Raw genomic sequence first — 20,054 nt, 5'->3', positions numbered from 1 at the left:
ATATGAGAAGGTGATTATGATGCCAAAGAGTAAATATTCCACAAATTCCAAACCTCCTTCCAGGCATATATATTCAGGTGGCACCTGCTTTAAGAAGTCTCCCTTAATCTGCCAGAATACAGTTTGCTCGTGCTTCTAATACTATGACCATATATTGTCTTTTGTCATCTTTTGAACCATATTGTACATTTATGTATTATTTAGCTTTGTGTTGTTATGTCTTATCTAAAACCAAGATTCTTCTTTTAGGAATACGTGTTATTCTATCCTCTATGACACCTAGAACAATACGATGGAGTTAGTAGATACTCAGATAATATTTGCAGTCTGAACCTATTTCCTTATCTAAAATGTAATGAATAAAAACACCCACTTTACCTGCCTCACTGGGCTGTTTTGAAGATCAAATGAAATAATGTGCCTGAAAGCACTTTGAAAAGTATAAAGTACTATACAAATGTAAGGCATTATTATTTCAGAGGGGGGTTCTCTCAGTTATAACCTCCATGTCAGCTTGAACATAACAGCAATAAAGGAACATTTTTTAAAACTTAATCTGAAAAGAAACTTGTCCCTTCTGGGCACAAATTATAAAACTCCCCAAAAAATGTTTGTATTTTTGTTTGTTTGTTTCTAAATAGTATAATGAGCTATGGTCTTTCAGGGAAAATGTTGTTCTGATAGAAGTAATTCACAATGTAGAAAATTGCCCTTGTGTACTTTCAGGAAAGAATTGCAAACAAATGAGCTATTTTGTCTTCTCAAGCAAAGGGACTTCCCAAGCATGGGTGGCAGCTGTTCAAGTCCATCTGGTCAAGAATTCACTAAGATCATAATGTGAAAGTTGCTCAAATGCAGATTTGCACGACAGCCTGCAAATGTTCCTTTGGAGATTAAATGGTTTCTCAGGTCAATAATCTGCATATTTAAAAGTCTCTAAATACAAGTTTATGGAATAAGTCATAACAGCTTTAAGGAACTATCATGGTACACTGGGAAAGTCTTCCATATTGCAGGATAGATTTCTTCTGTTGGCTGGTGAGCATTTGTTTATAGTCTGCCTTGACTGTATCACAATTTTATAAGTAGTTCTTTTATTTTTTAAAAAGCAACATTTTGGGACAAAATATTGTGAACAAATAAGGAATATGACTATATTTGTGAAACCCCTTTTTAATTTCCAAGTGATATTTTAAACCTTGAATAAGACATGTATGCTCATAAATAAGGAGGGAAAAGAAATAATTAACTCAATGTTCATGAGAGCTTCTCAGAAAATAAGAAAATAAGAAAGAGATAAGTGATAGAACTATAATCTACATTCTACCCTAATAGTGTCTTTGCATCACTTCTTAAGCTTTGTTTAGTATTTTAACATGCCGTTTCTTATTACATGTGAAGAATGCTGTGAGGTAGCATGTCAATGTTTTGCAGATGAATAAACTGATGTTAAAAGAGGTTAAGTGACTGATTTTGTACTTCCATTATCTCAAAAGCGCAACTAAAACTGCACTTAGGATTGCCACTCCTGTCTGGGGCCATGGCTTTGGTCCTATTTTCTGCAAGCCTCTGGATGACCTCTGTCCACCCACTGCCTATGAGTGCTCTCCTCACCTTGGCCTTCCTCCCTGGTTTTAGTCCAACACCTGTCACTGCTCTTCAGAATCCTCATGAAACTTTAGGAAAATTGACTGGGTAGGGCTTGTTTCAGAATTATCCTCCAGCATTCTAGGGCTGATTTAGAATTCAGAGAAAGAAACAAAAGCGCTTATCAAAGTATCTGTTCTAGAGGTAAGCTCAGAGGCACCATGGCAATCCCCACATTTCCCTAGGATGTCTTCAGAAATACCTGATATTGCCATCTCAGGCCCAGATATCATCCATCAGCTGAAGGCCATGGGCAACATTCACATCTTCAGAGTAAAGACTGTTTTAGAAGTCCGTGGGCAATCACCAGTCACGCAGGGAGTTCCAGGGACCAGCCAGTTGTTCCTTTCATGAGTTAGGAGGCAGTAAGGACATCACAGTGATCATTTCCACTGAAAACGCAAATGTAATCCACTCTGCTACTCAGCAGTTAATGCTGACTTTTGAAAATTATAAAGCAATTATCACCATGGTCTCCTTCTAGGTTTATCAGTGCAGTCAGCTCAGAAAACTTTCATTCCTTCAGTATATCCAGCTACAGCTAATCAGAAAGGGAACAATGAAAACAGGCTGACATTTAATTCAGAGGTTCTGGAAAGAAAGTGGACCTGGCAACAAAGTGACTGCACTTAGAATCCCCCAACCTAATGTATTCAGGGTCCAGGGTAGACCATCTGGGGCTACAGGGGAGAGAAGCCAGTTTCAGAGGCTGTCTATTATAAGCAGCTCTGATTAACATCTTAGGACCACAAGACAAATTATCATTGGTATTTGGAGGCAAAAGGTCTTGGATGCTCTGGGCCTGGGTGAATATCTGGGTCTAACACAATTCTCAGAAAGGCCCTCTGGGTCCATTCCCGATGTGTTAACAAAATGCCTGAAACACAGTGGGGTTTGAGCAAATGACAGAATGAATGTTTATGGAAGGACAATTGTCTGACCTCTTCTACTACATCCTTTAAAGAAAGGTTCTCAGAATTTATGGTTAAAGTATTGTATAGGTTGAGCATTCCTAATCCAAAATTCTGAAATTCACATTTTTTGAATACTGACACGATGCTCAAAGGTCCTGCTCAAAAGGAAATGCTCATTAAAGCTTTTCAGATTTCAGATTTTTGAATTTGGGATGTCAACCAGTAAGTTTAATGCAAATATTGAAAAATTTTTTAAAAATCCAAAACACATCTTGTCCTGAGAATTTTGGATAAGGAATACTCAACCTGTATTTCAATTGTTTGCTTGTTTGCCCTGTCATCAAAAATGACCCAGGTGCGGTGGCTCATGCCTGTAATCCCAGCACTTTGGGAGGCTGAGGCGGGCAGATCACTTCAGGTCAGGAGTTGGAGACCCGGCTGGCCAACTTGGCAAAACTCTGTCTCTACTAAAAATAATTTAAAAAAAAATTAGTCTGGCATGGCGGCAGGCTAATTTTGTAATCTCAGCTACTCAGGGGGCTGAGGCAGGAGAATCGCTTGAGTCTAGGAGGCGGAGGTTGCAGTGAGCCAAGATTATGCCACTGCACTCCAGCCTGGGTGAGACAATGAGACTGTCTCAAAAAAAAAAAAAGAATGAATGAATGAGTTTCTTCAAGAGAGATATTGTAGCTTGTTCATGTCCATCACTCCCATGTATAATATGGTTCCATAACAACTCAGTCCTTATGAAACTCCATTCAGTAAGGACTCAGTGTTTTCAGAATGAACAGACCAAGTAAGACCAATTAATTACTTATTGTCATGTAGCTCAGATGAGAACGGGCTGGGATTTGAGAAAAGGCTCTATTACTGAATAGGATCTGGGTGGATGGATTCCATCACAGATGTAAAGCGAGGCTACAGTAGCCTGTCCAACAGGATCAAGTGATAGCAGGTTGTAGTTCAGGTAAGTAGATACCCACAGAGGGTTGCAAATGAAGTGTTGGCCTGTCCAAACATTTGGATGCGGTATGAGACAATTCATCCTTACAAGAAGGATAGCAAATTGAAATTAAGAATATTTGGCATTTCAGAGGAGGGTCCAAGACAGTGGTCCAGGATCCAGGACTGGGATACCCCTTCCTGAGGACGATCACAGGAAACAAAAGAGGATCAAGCTGAGGAATCAGACTTGGGTGCTGAGGAATCAGACTTGGGTGCCCGGAGAGCAGGAGACTAAGTAACAGACTGAGATCCACTTAGCAGAACCAGCGTATTTTCTCAGCATTAGCTCAGACAAAGAAAAAAATGATGAAACCATAGCTTATAGACATGTAGTCATGTAAATCTCCTTAGCATCATTTCAGGATTCATGCTGAAAGTTAAGGCAATGGTGAAGCTGTAGGAGGGCTTTAGGTGGTCATAGCTCAGGAAGGAAGGGTCTTTCAGAGACTAGAAACTAGGCCTGAGCTAAAACATTTGCAATCTTGGATTTGCTTGCGGATGTTCATTCTACTAACAAACAAACACCAATTTAATTTCCTGATGTTTATTTCAGGAGGTTTACAAGAACTAATTTCCTTGGAAGTGATTTTTTAAAACATCCATTATAGAAAATTATTTTTCTCACTTGTGAACACCTCTGAGAAACAAGTATTATTTATAAAAGTTGGTACCTGTTGAACTATTACAGAGTTGCGGGGAAAAGCCTTCACAGGGTTCACAAGAAAAAGCCTTCTCCAACTATGCCTTACAGATGTATTCTTAAAATAATGACTTGACATATTTATATGTACATCTTTAGCTTAATATCTTACCTAATTGTCCAACAAACTAATTCAATGTTGTTTGCAATGCATTAAATGAACAAAAGATAAACTGGGTAATAGAGAATCCAGAGAGCCTAGTGGCCCATGAAATCACTGGATTTGCAAAGTGATTTTCTCTTCAGCGCCGTGCACTAACTGAGAACAAAATCTGTCGGCAAAGCACTTTAGTGGCAACCAATGGATCAGAATATAGAGACATTAGGAATGCCACATGGGGTCCAACCAATGGTCCATCCAGGCCAGCACAAAGGGAACATGAGAGGATTTTGGAGAGTGAGGTCGCTCGATGTGGTATCAGTTTATAATGTTGGGATTATTTAACATATCTTCCCGAAATCATTTTGTGAACTAACAGGTAACTGTAATCTATCATTTTATACAAATCCCTTGATTTTTTCCCACAGCTCACCCTCTTTGTGTTAGAGTTCCATAAAGGTAATGCCCAATATGTGAAGAGAAAGTTAACATTCCCCTTTTTCTACTTGAAGACTTCCAAACATTTCCTGAAACCTTAAACACTTACTGATTCTTTAAACTATCCCCGTTCCACTTTTCTCTGCAGCAAGTAGCTCTCAATGTGTAGTCCTCAGATGGGCAGCATCCACTGGAAAAGTGCTAGAAATGCACATTCTCAGGCCTCACCCGAGATCTGCTGAAACAGAGGCTCTGGGGTGGGACCCAACAACCTGCATTTTAACAAACCCTCCAGATGACTCTGAAGCATGCTCAAGACTGAGAACTACTGCATTATGCTAAATTTACCCACCCACCCTCTGGCAAAAATAACGTCTAATTGCATTTAACTTTTTAGTTTGATGAGTACTTATCTTGGTGTCTTTTAATTCACCTGATGTTTCTGTTGCTAACAAAACCAACAAAAACATTGTAAATTTGGTATACTGAAATACAAAATAAGAGTGAAGGAGAGAACATTGGTAGTGAAATCAACTACTATAAAGCAGTTTGGGGCAATTCAGTTTAGAGACAGGCATTATACCTCAAAAACCCAATGAGCATCACGTTATAAAAGCATAGCTCCAAAGCTGATAATTTCAAATGAGGACCCTTAAGTCACAAACAGAGGATTAGCTCACATTCATTATTTCCAAATTTCCCTCACCAAAGCACAAATTATTAAGGCATTTTTGAGACATTTTTATCAAAATGAAAATAAATGTGTTTCACAAATAAAGGAACAAACTGAGATATATGAAATATTTACTTGTTTGAATATCTGAAGATACTAGAAATGTGTCCTTAATTTACTCTGTTTGTCTTATATGAAATGTAAACCAATGCTATCCATTAGCTTTTAAACATGTTCCAACTGGTGCATGTTGCAACTGCTCCGGCCCTGTTGTATAGGACAAGACTCCGTTTTTTCAGAATGAACAGATCAAGTACGACCAATTACTTATTGTCATTGAAGTTTGTGGGTTTTGATCAAATTTTATAAGAGCACTATATAATGTGTTTAATCATCATGGTGGCCACTCCTTATACATGACTTTTTAAAAACTTAAATGCAAACTTCACAACCTTTGCCTCATACTGAATGAGGCCTCATAACAAGCCCTCCAGATGACTCTGTACCAGTAGAAGTACTGGTACCTCAGTACCAGCAGAAGTCTGATTTCATATTCAATGAGTATTTGTTGAAGGAGAATATTTGTGCCTGTGTTCTGCTGGGCATTTCTGAAGGATATTGACCAGGACAGCATATAAATCCTATCCTAGCTGTGACCTAGATTGGCACAATGGCAGAAAGAATATCTCTGAGAATTTACATGCTGGGAGAGGCAAATTATTCAATCAGTCAACTAAGGAGCAAAACATTGCTAAATTCAACCGGAAAAAAAGTTGAAATTTTCTCATATTCTCTGTCATCTAATATCCAGTATGTTTTTATCCATTCAGTTACTCTTCTCTGGATTTCAAATAGAATTTCTAATAATAAATGTGTACCAATTCTATCATCAGGCTATTTATGTTCTTTATATTTCTGTTCTTGATAATTACATGCTAGTCTTTGAATATGAAGATAATGCTTCTGACCCAATATTCACAATGCATGTGCCTTGAGTTGTTATGTTTTGCAAGAGAAATAAGTTTATATTGATCTGATGCACTCTCTTTCCCAGTCTTCATGTGACCAATAGGAGCAACTGCAAGACTGTCACCTGAGTGTGGCTTGCAACCAAGCACATGTGGGAATTCAGTGAAGGCCCCAGTCTTGGCCTCGTTATCAACAGGAACCAGCTGAAGACAGTGGTCACTCTTTATCCATGTAAATAGACACTGTAATTTATTTTCAAAAAATCCAAAGGACAAAATTTAAGACCATTGTAATACCAGAAATTTGTGCTGTGGGTACTTGGATGATGACAGTTGATAAACCTGGGAGGTTTACAATGGCTAGATTGTCAGAAGGGATTAAATGTATGTTCTAATAATAAAAGAACAAGAAAAAAGAATGCCCTGGTGATGTGTAAATTTAAAATACAGTGGTACATGTTATGAAAAACAAAAATCAATCCATGAACTTTGAAATGAAGGGAGATAGTTCTGAGAGAACTAGAGGAACTGGACTTGAGATCCAAGTATACAATTTACTCAATTTATTTTTTATAGATACTTTAAGTATGGAAAATTTAATTTTATTATTATAGATAGTAAGGTATAATACAGAACATAAAGTCCCTTAAATTAAGGTGGTTATAGATCCTGGTTTTCTTGACACTCCTATATCATACTGATGGTTCCTGTGTGAATATTAACATTACCCCCTTCAATTCACAAGTGTCTTGCGGTGTGTGTGCACGCATGTGTGTAGCTTTTGTTTTTATTCTTGTTTGTTTTGCAAAAATGAAATGAGAGCAAACATGTGATCCTGAGACTTTCTTCACTAAATATGTATCTTAGAATCTTTATTTTTCTTATTATTAAAAATAATTCCTTTTTTAACCTACTACTTACTCATCATTAAATATAGTTACTTAATCCTCTTTGAAAACCATTTGCATTGTTTTAAATTTTGCCCTACTGCAAATAATTTCACCACATTCTTTTAAGCTATAACTGTGCATGTTTTAGTATTTCTGTAGGTTAAGTTTTTGGAAATGGTATCGGCTCAAAAAAATTAACATTAAAATCATAATCAATATTCCCAAATATAGATACATTTTTGAATCTTCAATTTCATCATAAAATTTCAACTTTCCTTAATAATACTTCCAATTTAAACTAAAGAGTTTTGATTGTTTAGGATCACAAAGATTTCTATCAGCGGGAGGACAAAATGTGAAATGTTTTGTTTTGTAATTCATCTGTCGCAGAAAACATCACTGCTGTTTGGCAGTTGAGAAATTGTCCAAACAAGTACACTATGGACAACAAATGTCATGAACTGCCTGTCCACACTGAGGTTTGAGAGCCACGGGAGACTTGAGACATCTTCTAAGACAGTTTAAAGAAGTCTCATTTATTTGTCTTTTTATACAATGTAGCAAATCAATATATTAAATAATATAAGAACACCAAGTTTTCTTACATATAAAACTAGAATAACCTATCAAACAAAGCTGTTCCATGTAACCAAGAACTCATTAACCCTGAGGTTCTAGGACTTTATGAAGTCAGTGAAATAGCAGGCAGTAGTCTCTCATGTGCAACTAGAGCTGCTGATGGGAAAAAGTACAATATCCCAGATTTTTCAACGATGTGGCTGGATCGTTGGGTGTGAGAAATGCACCAATCCTGACTCAGAGATGCCCTCTCTTGCTCATCTTCCCGTCGTTGTGGTGCTGAACACCTGTGCCCACCCATAGCAACCTGTGACCAAGTGCATGGGTACAAACACCTTCCCTTTCTTCCTGTCTTTTTTCTTTCCCTCTTTTCCCTTTATTCATTCCTCTATCCTTCTTCCTCCCCCTCACAACCCCAACTCTTTTCATATCATCAACAAATTGCAAGTACAGGCCCTAAGGAAGACACAGATGACTAAGACAGAGCTTCTGCCCTTAAAAAGCCCATGATCTATTCTGTGAGACTGACATATAATCGGACGATCAGACAGCCTGATGAACACCATGATCATGTGCCTGACACCTTAGAATAAAGAAAATGTGGCAACGCATGTTGCTAGGAGGAATCAGGACAGCTTTGCAGAGCACCTGGCATTTGTGACGTGCCTGGAAGTTCACTGTCTTCGAGTGTAGGAGAACACCGTTGGGGCACATAGGCTGGACCCAGGAACCCTGGACCCTGCGACAAACACAGGCTGCTGAATGGAAGATAGGTGACATTGTGACTGCCCTCAGTCACTGCCCTGGCTTGCCCAGAAGGCAAGAAATTAAGTTGTTATAGGTGGTGTGTACTTGTACCTAAAGATGTCATTGCTAGCTGAGGGGAAATAAGCCCCTGAAGATTGTTAGGGCAGTGAAACTATTCTTTAAGATACTGTAATGGGAAATATGACATAATACATTTAGCAAAGCCCATAGAACCGTACAACACAGGGACTAAACCCTAATATAAACTATGGATGTTAGTTAATCATAATGCATGAATATTGGTTCATCAATTGTAACAAATGTGCCACACCAACACAAAATGTTAATAATAGGAAAAACCGGAGATTGGTGGGGGGACAGAGTATACAGGAACCCCGTATATTTTGCTCACATTTTCTGTAAACCTAAAACTGGCCTAAAAATCAAAGTCTATTACATTTTTAAACACTCTGAAACAGTATGTCTCCCTTCTCTTAGCTCCCTGCCTTTGTGAAAATAAGAGCAGAATTTTGGTTTTCCTTCTTTAGGATAAGAATTATATATATTTTTAAAAAAACTCCTCCATTACTTTTGATATATCTAATTATTTTTTTAATTACTGGATCAAACACTTTAATATTAATGAATGTAGAGCCAATAAGATATCCTGGTAGATTGGAAATGGGAGAAACAGAGGCATACAGGATGATGCTGAAGTTTTTGGCTTGAGCAAGAAGCAGGGATGGTACTAGGGTGAGCCAAGTGAGATGTTGAGGACATAAAATTTAAGGAAGCCCTTGCATAGCCATACAAAAGCAAGGTCAGCACTTCCTTGATGCTCTCAATGCCTTAAATGTTGTGCCCAAGTGGCTGGCTTGCTTCACCCTTGTCCCAGTCTTGACTAGAACAATGGTGTCACCATCCACTGAGTTGGGGCAGGCTGAGCAGAAGCATGTTTGGGGAGGTTGGATTGAATGTAGAAGCCTGGTTCTGGACATGTTGACTCTGAGATGGCCGTTGAACATTCAAGTGGAGACATCAAGTAGTCAGCTGGATCTCTGAATCAATACTTTGGGAAAGAGGCTGAAACTAAAGTTATGTATTTAGAAATTACCACAAGACTAGAAGAACTCAAGAGGAAAGTGAGTGCGAATGGATAGATAGATAGATAGATAGATAGATAGATAGATAGATAAGGGAAGAGTTTCAAGGCCTGAGCCATGAAATACTTCTACTTGTCAGAAAGAAAAAGAGGAACCAGCAAGGAACCTTGAAAAAAAAAGCAGGCAATAAGAGAAGGAACACTGGCAGTGTATATTCCTGGGAGACAAGACAATGCTTCAAGGAGCAAAGAGTAATAAATTGTGTTTCATGCTGCTACAGTTGAGTTAGACAAAGCTTGAAACTAGAACTTTGGTGTCAGTTGCATTGAGATAATTGACAATGTTGACTGAAACAGTTTTAGAGGAGAGATGACAACAAAAGCCTGAACAGCGTGCCCTGAAGAGAGAAGAGAGGAGAGAAATTTGATTCTGCAAATACATAAAACTCTTTCAAAGCCTTCTTTTAGAAAGAGGGAGAGGGAGAGAGAGAGAGATGAGAGAGAAGCCAGAGGGGGAAGAGAGGTCCAGAATTTAGTACTTTCCTGGTTTTTCCAACTTGCATCCCAATCCCTTATCTCTGGGTTTAGCAATGAATACTTTGAGATTCTAATATTTCTCTCCTCAGAAGGTGAGATGCAGAAGAGGAGATAGGAAATTGAGATAACAACTACTTTATTCTGATGGGTGGGAAAAATTCTATATGAGAGTTTTTCTACCAAGACACATGTGAAAGGAAGTGGCAACATGTGGCAATTCATCTAAGATCAGCAACTTTTTTTCTCTGTTTGAATTTGTTGATTTGGAAATTATTTGTCTGGCTCTGCAACTGAATCATCATTTGCTCTACCAGTTTTTCTAAAGTTTCACATGCTGATGCTAGTTAAGAAAGAATACATTTTAATCTGTCAACTTTTGCTTACCAATGAGGATCTAAAAGTGTGTTCAAAGGTAATTTGAACAGACTCTTTCAAGATAGTGCATCTTTTAGTAGATCCACAGAACAGTAAATATAACTTGATAATCATGCCAAACATTTCTTTGCATTGTAAAATTGAATTGGCAGCTTTGCATAATAAAGGGCTAAAATTATGAACCACGCAAGATTTGCCTGAAACTTGATTGTTCAGGCTCAAAATTCTCTACTGAATACCCTTGTGCTTGCTTTTGTATTTATCCATTTTCATGTAACTGCTTACAGCAGACATTTCTTTTTTTAATCTTTTTTCATAAAAATAAATTTTAATAAATATGCCGAACCCACTCCAATAGCATCCATCATATCATATGTATTATATAAATACATATTTTACCATTATAATTGACAAACCAGCATTTATAAACTTGGTTCTTTGTGGATGCATTAGGAGCAGTGTTTCTTCATAGGATATAATATTTTATAATTTCTTATTCTTTACTGCTTGCTGTGCTGTACAAACGTTTATAAAATGAGTTGCTTTTGGGGTGTGAAATGAGTAATCATCAGAGGAGAAAAGCATTAGGGACAAGAAAGTGGAGTGAGGATCATGAAGCATTTGCATGTCTTTCTCAAGGTCATGGATAAATTTCAGCTCCATGGAAAATCTTGAGAAAGAATCCAGCAAGAATGAGATCATGAAATGTTAGCTTTCCCCAAGTAGAAATTCCATAATAGAACTATAAAATTTCTGCTTACAAATTTTATCTTCCAACTTCTACTTGAAATTAGGGAAGTGAAAGGGCCAGGAGGGACCCTGGAATTCATCTAGTCTGAACTTATTGTGCATAGGGAAAGCTAAGCTGAGCCACTCTGCAAGTCACACTAATGTGACGTAGAAAATACTAGAACATAAGGTTCTGCATTACTGTTTCAGGTTCATGTTTGTTGCTACAACAAACATTTATCAAACAGCTAGTAGGTATAAGAGATCATTTAAACCCACCCTAAAGGATACAAAGTTGAGGAAAGCACTCTTTGCCTTTGCAGAAATCACAATCTATTATCAAACACATGATAGAAATTTCAATATCTAAAACACAAGATCTAATTTGTTAAGTGCCATGGGAATGATATAAGAATTTAAGAAGGGAGAGATACAACAAAGTTTGGACAAGCCAGTATGTTTCTTGAAGGAATAACAATTTGTGATGTGAAGGTAAAATCTCAGTAAAGAAAAATGGGGAAGAAGATGTTAAGCCTGGCAGAAGGAATATTATTAGCAAGTGCAGGACAATATGCTCTAACAAAAAAGAGCAAGTAGCCTAATTTGACTGGATTTCAATTTACCTTTACATTTTTCTATCATGTTATTCCATGCCATAAATTATGGCAATAGTCTCAACGAACTTGAATATCAGACCAAATTGCCTTGTCTTATGCTGTAACCCACTCAAGTCTCTAAGCAGGAAATAACCTGACCCCCATTCTCTGAGATTTAACAACAACAACAAAAAAATTGTGTATCCTTCACTAAAGTTTGTAATGCATTTTGGAAGGAAAGAGTCAAAAAGAATGAATGTGTCCTGACCATGTGTATTACTTGTTTGTTCTGAAAGCCATATCCTGCCCCGTTTCCTGCTCAGTTCTGAATGTTAGTCTCACAATTAGGTTTAGCTAAGTGAAGGCAGAGAAGAGGGCATCCAAAGGGTGGAAGGGAAGGAGAAGCCAGACTATTTCTTCTCACTCTCTGTACTTGAGGTCGTATCTCTTCTCTGGTTTCGGTTTCTGTTGTGCATTCTTTGCCATGGTTCCAGCCTGGCAGCTTCAGCATTTCCTAAGCAGTTCCTTCTCCATGATTCCAGGTCCTACTGAGGCCCCAACTCAGAGAATCCCATAGTGCCACAGCCTCCCTTTGTCGTCCACTTCTGGTATCATAGAGACTTTCTGCTCTTGCTAACCTCTGGGTGCTTCATATTTCCTTATTAACCTTTTTGACTCTTCCAATATAGGATATTAAAGAATCATATTACTGAAATGTTAAAAAGCATAACTGCCTTTAGATATAATTAAACAAAGGGCCTCAAACAAAGTCACCATGGGCCTGCCTCTTTCTCCCTATTCCTGGACTCTTCTGTGCTCTTTTTGCATTGTCTTTGCTGAAGGGCAAGTTCTTTCTATATAGTTGGAAAGGTGACTGTTGTTTGGCCCAAGTCAACATCCTTATGGCTCATAATCCAAATGAAAAAGAGATTATCTGTTTTCCAGAGACCCTGTATTAAATCTCAAAGTTGAATTTGATTGATTGGCTAGAGAGTAGGGCGATAAAGTTCTCTGGTCTTGGTCATTGGAGGAGAGTAACATGTTATTTCAGCCTCATTCAAGTTTTATGGAGTGAGGCATAGCGTTTACTCAAAAGAAGAGATACTGGGCAAACAACAGCCATCTAATACAGAGAGATGCTGAAAATTCTCCATTTGCTCCTCATATCCACTCTTGATCCTTTTCTAACCTGATTTTGTGCAAAGGAAGCTCATCTCCTTAGCCACTCTCTTCCTTTGTCCTCTGACTTTATTTTAAGTGCAGCCAATGGAGCACACTGCTGTGGGATTGGAAAGCAAGAGGAAAGAGCCTTAGTGGGGTTTATTCCACCCCCACCCACCCCCACCCACCCCCGCCAACCCTCCCGCCGACCAGACAGTGATGTGGCAGTGGCGGTGGCAGCATCCCTCACTGAAGCAGCTCTTGCTGGATAGTCTCTCCCATGTGCAAGTTCCCCAATGCTCTGATAAGAGCTCTTACCTCCCCTATCCCTACAGGCCTGATGGTGGGAATGGCCTTCACCACCACTAGTCCCTGGGTGCCTCCCTACTCCTAGTGGGTTCCTTAGCTTTGTCCATACCCTGAATGAACTCTTGATAAAACCCCCTTCAGTTATCCTTTTTAAAGCATGCCAACTGACCCAGCCAGGACCTGGTACTTATGGCTTAAATGATTATTTCCACTTTCTAGCTGACAAAGTCAAAACTTAAACATTTTCAGAAACTTAATAAAGACCACACAATGAGGAGTATGTGGGGTTGGGACTGAAATTTTCATTTATTTGCCTTCAAAGTCTGGATCCTAAAAGAACAATTTCTCCCCTTTCGACAGGCACAAACCCAAGAAGATCTATGCCATTGTCGTGTGCCTAGTCTGTCTATATTCTCCTGAGTATGATGGGCCAGGCAGACAGGGATTTTTGCTTTATTAGTAAAATTAGCTCTTAAGTTAAAAAAGAAAATAAAAATAAAATGGAGAATCCCCTCTCTTACATTCACATCTTCATGGCTGACTCCAGTTTGCTTTTCGATAATATACACATTCCATTTCTTATACTCTGTGAGTAAATGGGCCCTTCATAAGCCCATCCAAAGGGTAACTTATAATTTTCATTCTGTCCCCTCTCCTTGTACTTTTCTTAAAGTGAATTGCTAGTTAATGCCCGAGAGAGTAAAACTCCAGATCCAATTTTTTAACAAAATGTATAGTTTTATGTGGAGGAAAATAGGAGTCTAGAGGATACTGGGTCTCAATGAACTTTACTCCTCTGAGGAAGATTAGCAACGGTTATAGGAGTCAGTAGAGGCACCCTCATTAGTCACCAGCTCTGACTGTAAACAGTGGAATAATCAGTTTTAATTCTTTACCACTGAACTTTCTCTGGCACCAGATTCATGTAAGTATAATTCAGAAATGTAAAGTGGATAACAGCTTATTGTCCAAGGCTCCCAGGGACCAAAAAAGAAGGTGCAAAAACAAATGCTTAAAAGTAACTAAGTAACTCTGACCTGTAGCACTGAAGTTAATTCCCTTTCCACATCATTTCCATAATATCTCCATACCCAAATGGTATCCCAAAATACATTAAGGAATTAACTAAGAAGTTACATGGAAAATAATAGCAGCGGTAAAGTGCAATTAATGCCATAGGCAGGAAAGGCAAATACACTGATTTAGCTGAGATTTGACACAACTTTGGAATTCAACTTGGCAAAGCAAGAGGGGACATCGGAAAAGCCATACCTTGATAAGGAAGAAAGCAGCTTTCTATTCTGAAGCGACTATATATGTGCAGTCATAGAAGGCCCAATCCATGAGAGAAATGAGCAGGGAAGTTTATGGGAAGAATCCAATGCAAGAAGGCATTTACATGCAGCTAAAGCGCTGATCTTGAGGGGTTGAGGAAGATAGAAACCTTTTTTAATGACAAGGAAACAAAAGCAGAAATAATACTTTTTAAATTATTTTTAAAATCTTACTTGTGATGCATACTTAATGTCCCATAGTTATGTGGGCTTTTCTCCAGAAGTACAGCTTCACAAAGGGTTATTTATTTATTTACTTTATTATACTTTGAATTCTGGGATACATGTGCAGAATGTGCAAGTTTGTTACATAGGTATACATGTGCCATGGTGGTTTGCTGTACCCATCAACCCGTCATCTACATTGGGTATTTCTCCTAATGCTATCCCTCCCCTTGCCCCCACCCCTGACAGGCCCTGGTGTGTGATGTTTCTCTCCCTGTGTCCGTGTGCTCTCATTGTTCAATTCCCACTTATGAGTGAGAACATGCAGTGTTTGGTTTTCTGTTCCTGTGTTAGCTTGCTGAGAATGATGTTTTCCAGCTTCATCCATGGTTATTTTGAGAAAAGTTTAGAGTAAAACGAAGGATAGACAAAGACCCTCTGTGGTCAGAGTTTGTGCTCTGAAAGGGGGTCCCTTTCTCCATGGTGCTAGGTAGTCATGGTGATGCACAGACAAAACAGAAATGATCTCCTTGTTTTCTTCAACAAAGTTCCAATTACTCCCAGTATCTTCACAATGGGTGAGAATGAACCTCTGTGAGTGCAACATGCTCCATTTACTTTATATTTGCTGTAAGGTTGCAGGCTCCTTTGTAGTCTACAAACACCTTGAGAACAGGGATGGTCTTTACTCATCATTGTTCTTATTCCTCAGCTCAAGGCCTGGACACATACCAGGCATTTAATAAAGTGAGTTCTGTTAACCTAATCTTTAAATGCTGATATTGCTTTCTCTTCAGGAGATAAACTTATTTAGGTCACACACATACACACACACCACATGCATTCACACTCCAGAAAACTAAATCCGACACATACACACACACAAAGAACAATTGATGTAAAAAATAATAATGGTAAATTGAAGGCAACAAAACATTCATTTTTATACTAAAATTAAAAAATAAGATATGAAGAAAGCTGAGCATAGAAGATTGACATATACAGAAGCTATAGGAAAACAGACCCACAAAGCATTATTTCATATCTCCATGCATTGATTTTTTTTTCTCTAACTTGGGGAATGAGGTAGGATTTCTATTGCCCCCCACTTTCTGTTGGCTGCTGATGGTTACATTTCCTTTTCTGAGAGTCTCACATATTGACCATAGATGTTGTTGTCACTAAATAAACCACATGCATCGTTAATTAAATACGAATTAGTAAAAAAGGAAAGAGGTATAGTGGGTTGAATAATTTTTCCCTAAATTTATGTACATCTGTGTCTTGGTTCATTTGAGCTGCTATAACAAAAATACCATAGACTAGGTAATTTATAAACAAGAGAAAATTTATTGCTAACAGTTTCTGGAGGCTGCAAGTTCAAGATGACTTCCTATTCAGTGTTTGGCAGGGGTCTACTCACTGCTTCATTGATGGTGCCTTCTTGCTGTGTCCTCACATGGAAGAAAGGTTGACCAAGGTCTCTGAAGCCTCTTTATAGGGCAGTAATCCAATTCATGGGGAATCTGTCCTTATGGCTTAATCACCCCCACCTCCACCCCCTCTAAAAGAAAAGCTGCATCTGTTAATACTCTCACATTGGGGATCAAGTTTGAACATATGGGCTGGGCGTGGTGGCTCATGCCTGTAATCCCAGCACTTTGGGTGTGCTGAGGTGGGAGGATCACCTGAGGTCAGGAGTTTGAGACCAGCCTGGCCAACTTGGTGAAACCCCATCTCTACTAAAAATACAAAAAATAGCTGGGCGTGGTGGCACACGCCTGTAATCCCAGCTACCAAGGAGGCTGAGGCAGGAGAACCACTTGAACCCTGGAGGTGGAGGTTGCAGAGAGCCGTGATGGTGCCACTGCACTCCAGCCTGGGTAACAGAGCAAGACTGTGTAAAAAAAAAAAAAAAAAAGTTTGAGCACATGAATTTTGGGGGTATACAAACATTCAGACCATTCCAACCTGGAACATCAGAATGTGACCTTACTTGAAAACAGAATCTTTGTAGATATATTTGGGATATAAAAAGGATTCTGGAATAAAACCACCCTGGATTTATGGTGCATACAAAAATCTAATGCCTGGTGTCCATATGAGAAGATGGAAAAATACAAAGACACAGGGGATAAGGCCATTTGTAAACTCTAGCAGAGATTGGAGTTATGCTGCCACAGACCAAGAAATGCCAAGACCCATCAGAAGCTGAAAGAGGCAAGGAAGGATTGCAGCTTTCCAAGGAAGGGTGTCCCTACTAACACACCTTGATTTTGGACTTCTGACCTTCACAACAGTGAGATAATACATTCTTGTTGTTTAAGCCACCCAGTTTGTGGTACTTTGTTATGGTGGCCTCAGGAAACTAATACAGGAGGTTTTCTGTTTAGCGTATTACAGGATATTGACTTGAGTAGGAGCTCAGATTCCACAGACAGATAGTTGGATGAGGTCTATGTATTAACACCATATTGAGTACAAACTCTGTAAGTGGGAAGCATTGTTTCCAGGAAAAGCAAATACCACATTCCAACCATATTTATGGTTGTTGAGTCAGGGAGATTCCTGTCAACACTACCTTATCAGCAACTGTCTGGCTGAGAGTAAGAATAATCTTTTGCCTCTTGTATATACAGATTTTATGTAGTTAATTAAATAAATGTTAATAAAAACCGTATTAAAGCAATTTCTAAAAATATCTTTATTAGCCACTTTTTTTTAGGTCTTCAATAGAATAATGAAATGCGTGAAAAATCCTCAGGTCTTCAGGGTTTCATCTTGATATCTTATCATTCTGTCAAACTATAGGCTGAGGGAGAAACATTCTGCAGCTTCCCTTAGAAGACCTGCTTTCGATCTATCTTTCCACAGAGGCATTTTTCAGGATTCCTGTGTCTAGATTTCACCCTGGGAAAACCAGGGATAAAACCATCAGTCACATTAATTGCAGCCCAGGGAATGTTCAGCTGGCACATGTGACTAGACCAGTGGTAGAAGGCATGCAGGACTTAGGATTTTACATTTCTTTACGTTTGACCTTTACATTTCTTGTTACAGACATTGTTTATTAATGTCATTTCACACAGGAAAAAAATGAGATCAGGATATTTAAGTGAATTGCTCAAGATTACACAGCTAGTAAATGACAGACTCAAGTCCTGAGCCCAACATAGTCTTGCCCCAGGGCTGTGCACCATGTTGCTTTTCTCAAAATGTGCTTAAGCCTATTTGCTTGATCACCCTCCTTCTTGAGCTCTAGAAGGGCAAACACCATCTGTCTGTTGAAAACAAAATGAGAGCGCCTATTTTTTGCCAGACACTGTGAGAGTAAACAGTGGTTTATAATCCAAGCTCAAACAGTGTATTGGCTGAGTAAAATTTAATAATTACTTTACATCATTTAGATAGTCTGGTTGGATGATTGGCAGTAATTTTCCTATGTTTTTCACTCTTTTGAGGAACAGGCTGGCCCTGGGAGACGGGATGGAGTGAGGAGGAAGAAAAGGCCACATAGCTTTTATAAATCTTATCAAAGTCAAAGGTCTTATGGACATACCTTTGCAATATGGAAGTGACTTAAGTGTTAGGTGTTTCCACGCGCTCTTATTTTAGTAATTTTTCCATGGGAAAACAAACCCATGACTCAGTACAATTTGAGAAAGTAAATCACCTAAAATTTCACAACAGAACTCCCCCCCAAATGGTGGTGGGAAGCCACCGTTAGAAATAAATTTTGGTCTACTATTTTTAACTAATTTTTTAAATAGTGGTAACATACACATAAAATTTACCATCTTAACCATTTTTGAGTGTGCAGTTCAATAGTGTTAAGTGAATTTCCATTGTTGTGTAATCAATGTCCAGAACTTTTCCATCTGTCACAACTGAAACTCTATCGCCATTAAACAACTCCTCATTTTCCCCTTTCTTCAGCTCCTGGCAAACATAATTCTACTTTCCATTTCTATGAATTTTATTACTTTAGACACTTCATGTAAGTGGGCTTATAGTATTTGTCTTTTTGTGGCTTATTTCATTTAGCAGGCCTGCAAGATGTATCCACGTTGTAGTATTGTGTCAGAGTCTCATTCCCATTTAAGGCTGAATAATATTCATATATATATATATATATATATACATACAAATTATTTTCCCATTCATGTGCAGATGAACACTTGGGTAGTTTCTAATCTTGGCTATCGTAAATAATGCTGCTATGAACATAGGTGTACACTCTACCTACTACTTTTTATCACAATTTAAACCCTTCCATTTTGAGAAAAGTTGTAAATTAACAGAATATGTTTTATTTAGAAATTTAATCATCATTTTTCTTCTCAGATATAATAAGAACAACACAAAGAAAGTATTTTTTCTTTGAAGTTCATAAAGTGCCACTGCATAATTTATTTTTACATAAAAATACTTTCTAGGTTGAGCACAGTGGCTCATACCTATAATCCCAACAATTTGGGAGGCTGAGGTGGGAAGATCACTTGAGGCCAAGAGTTCAAGACCAACCTGGGTGAGAGAGTGAGACCCTGTCTCTACAAAACCTTTAAAAAATTAACCAGGCATGGTGGTGGATGCCTGTAGACTAGCTACTCAGGAGGCAGAGGTTTGAGGCCAGGAGTTCAAGGCTGCAGTGAGCTGTAATCACGCCAGTGCACTCCAGCCTGGGCAACAGAGTAAGACCTTGTTTCAAGAAGAAGAAAAAGAGAAGGAAGGAAGGAAGGAAGGAAGGAAGGAAGGAAGGAAGGAAGGAAAGAAGGAAGGAAAAAGAAAGAAAGAAAGAGAAAAAGAAAGAAAGAAAGAAAGAAAACGAAAGAAAGAAAGAAGAAAGAAAGAAAAAAAGAAATAGAAAGAAAAGAAGAAAGAAAGAGGAAGGAAGGAAGGAAGGAAGAAAAAGAAAAGAAAGAAAGAAGGAGGAAGGAAGGAAGGAAGAAAAAGAAAAGAAAGAAGAAAGAAAGAAAGAAAGAAAGAAAGAAAGAAAGAAAGAAAGAAAGAAAGAAAGAAAAAGAAACTTCAGAGTACATTGCTGCTTTGAATTGAGTTGTGCATTAGGAAGCGTCAGTCTCCCAG

The 20,054-nt window shown here is 38.4% G+C and overlaps 1 long non-coding RNA gene across 1 annotated transcript in view; it reads right to left on the bottom strand.

Annotated features, from left to right (window-relative positions):
• Positions 1-16,423, bottom strand: part of LOC130541310 (uncharacterized) — a 49,430-nt gene extending 33,007 nt beyond the window's left edge. Inside the window, exons 1-2 of the long non-coding RNA XR_008955351.1 lie at positions 16,393-16,423; positions 14,743-14,914 (exon numbers count right to left, since the gene is read on the bottom strand). This is a non-coding gene — a long non-coding RNA (uncharacterized LOC130541310). The remainder of the gene's footprint in view (positions 1-14,742; positions 14,915-16,392) is intronic.
• Between the last annotated feature and the right edge of the window lie 3,631 nt (positions 16,424-20,054).

The sequence above is a fragment of the Pan paniscus genome, chromosome 13 (assembly GCF_029289425.2).
Source record: "Pan paniscus chromosome 13, NHGRI_mPanPan1-v2.0_pri, whole genome shotgun sequence".
In the NCBI taxonomy this organism is placed as follows: domain Eukaryota; kingdom Metazoa; phylum Chordata; class Mammalia; order Primates; family Hominidae; genus Pan; species Pan paniscus.
This window is presented reverse-complemented; position numbering and strand designations above follow the sequence as displayed.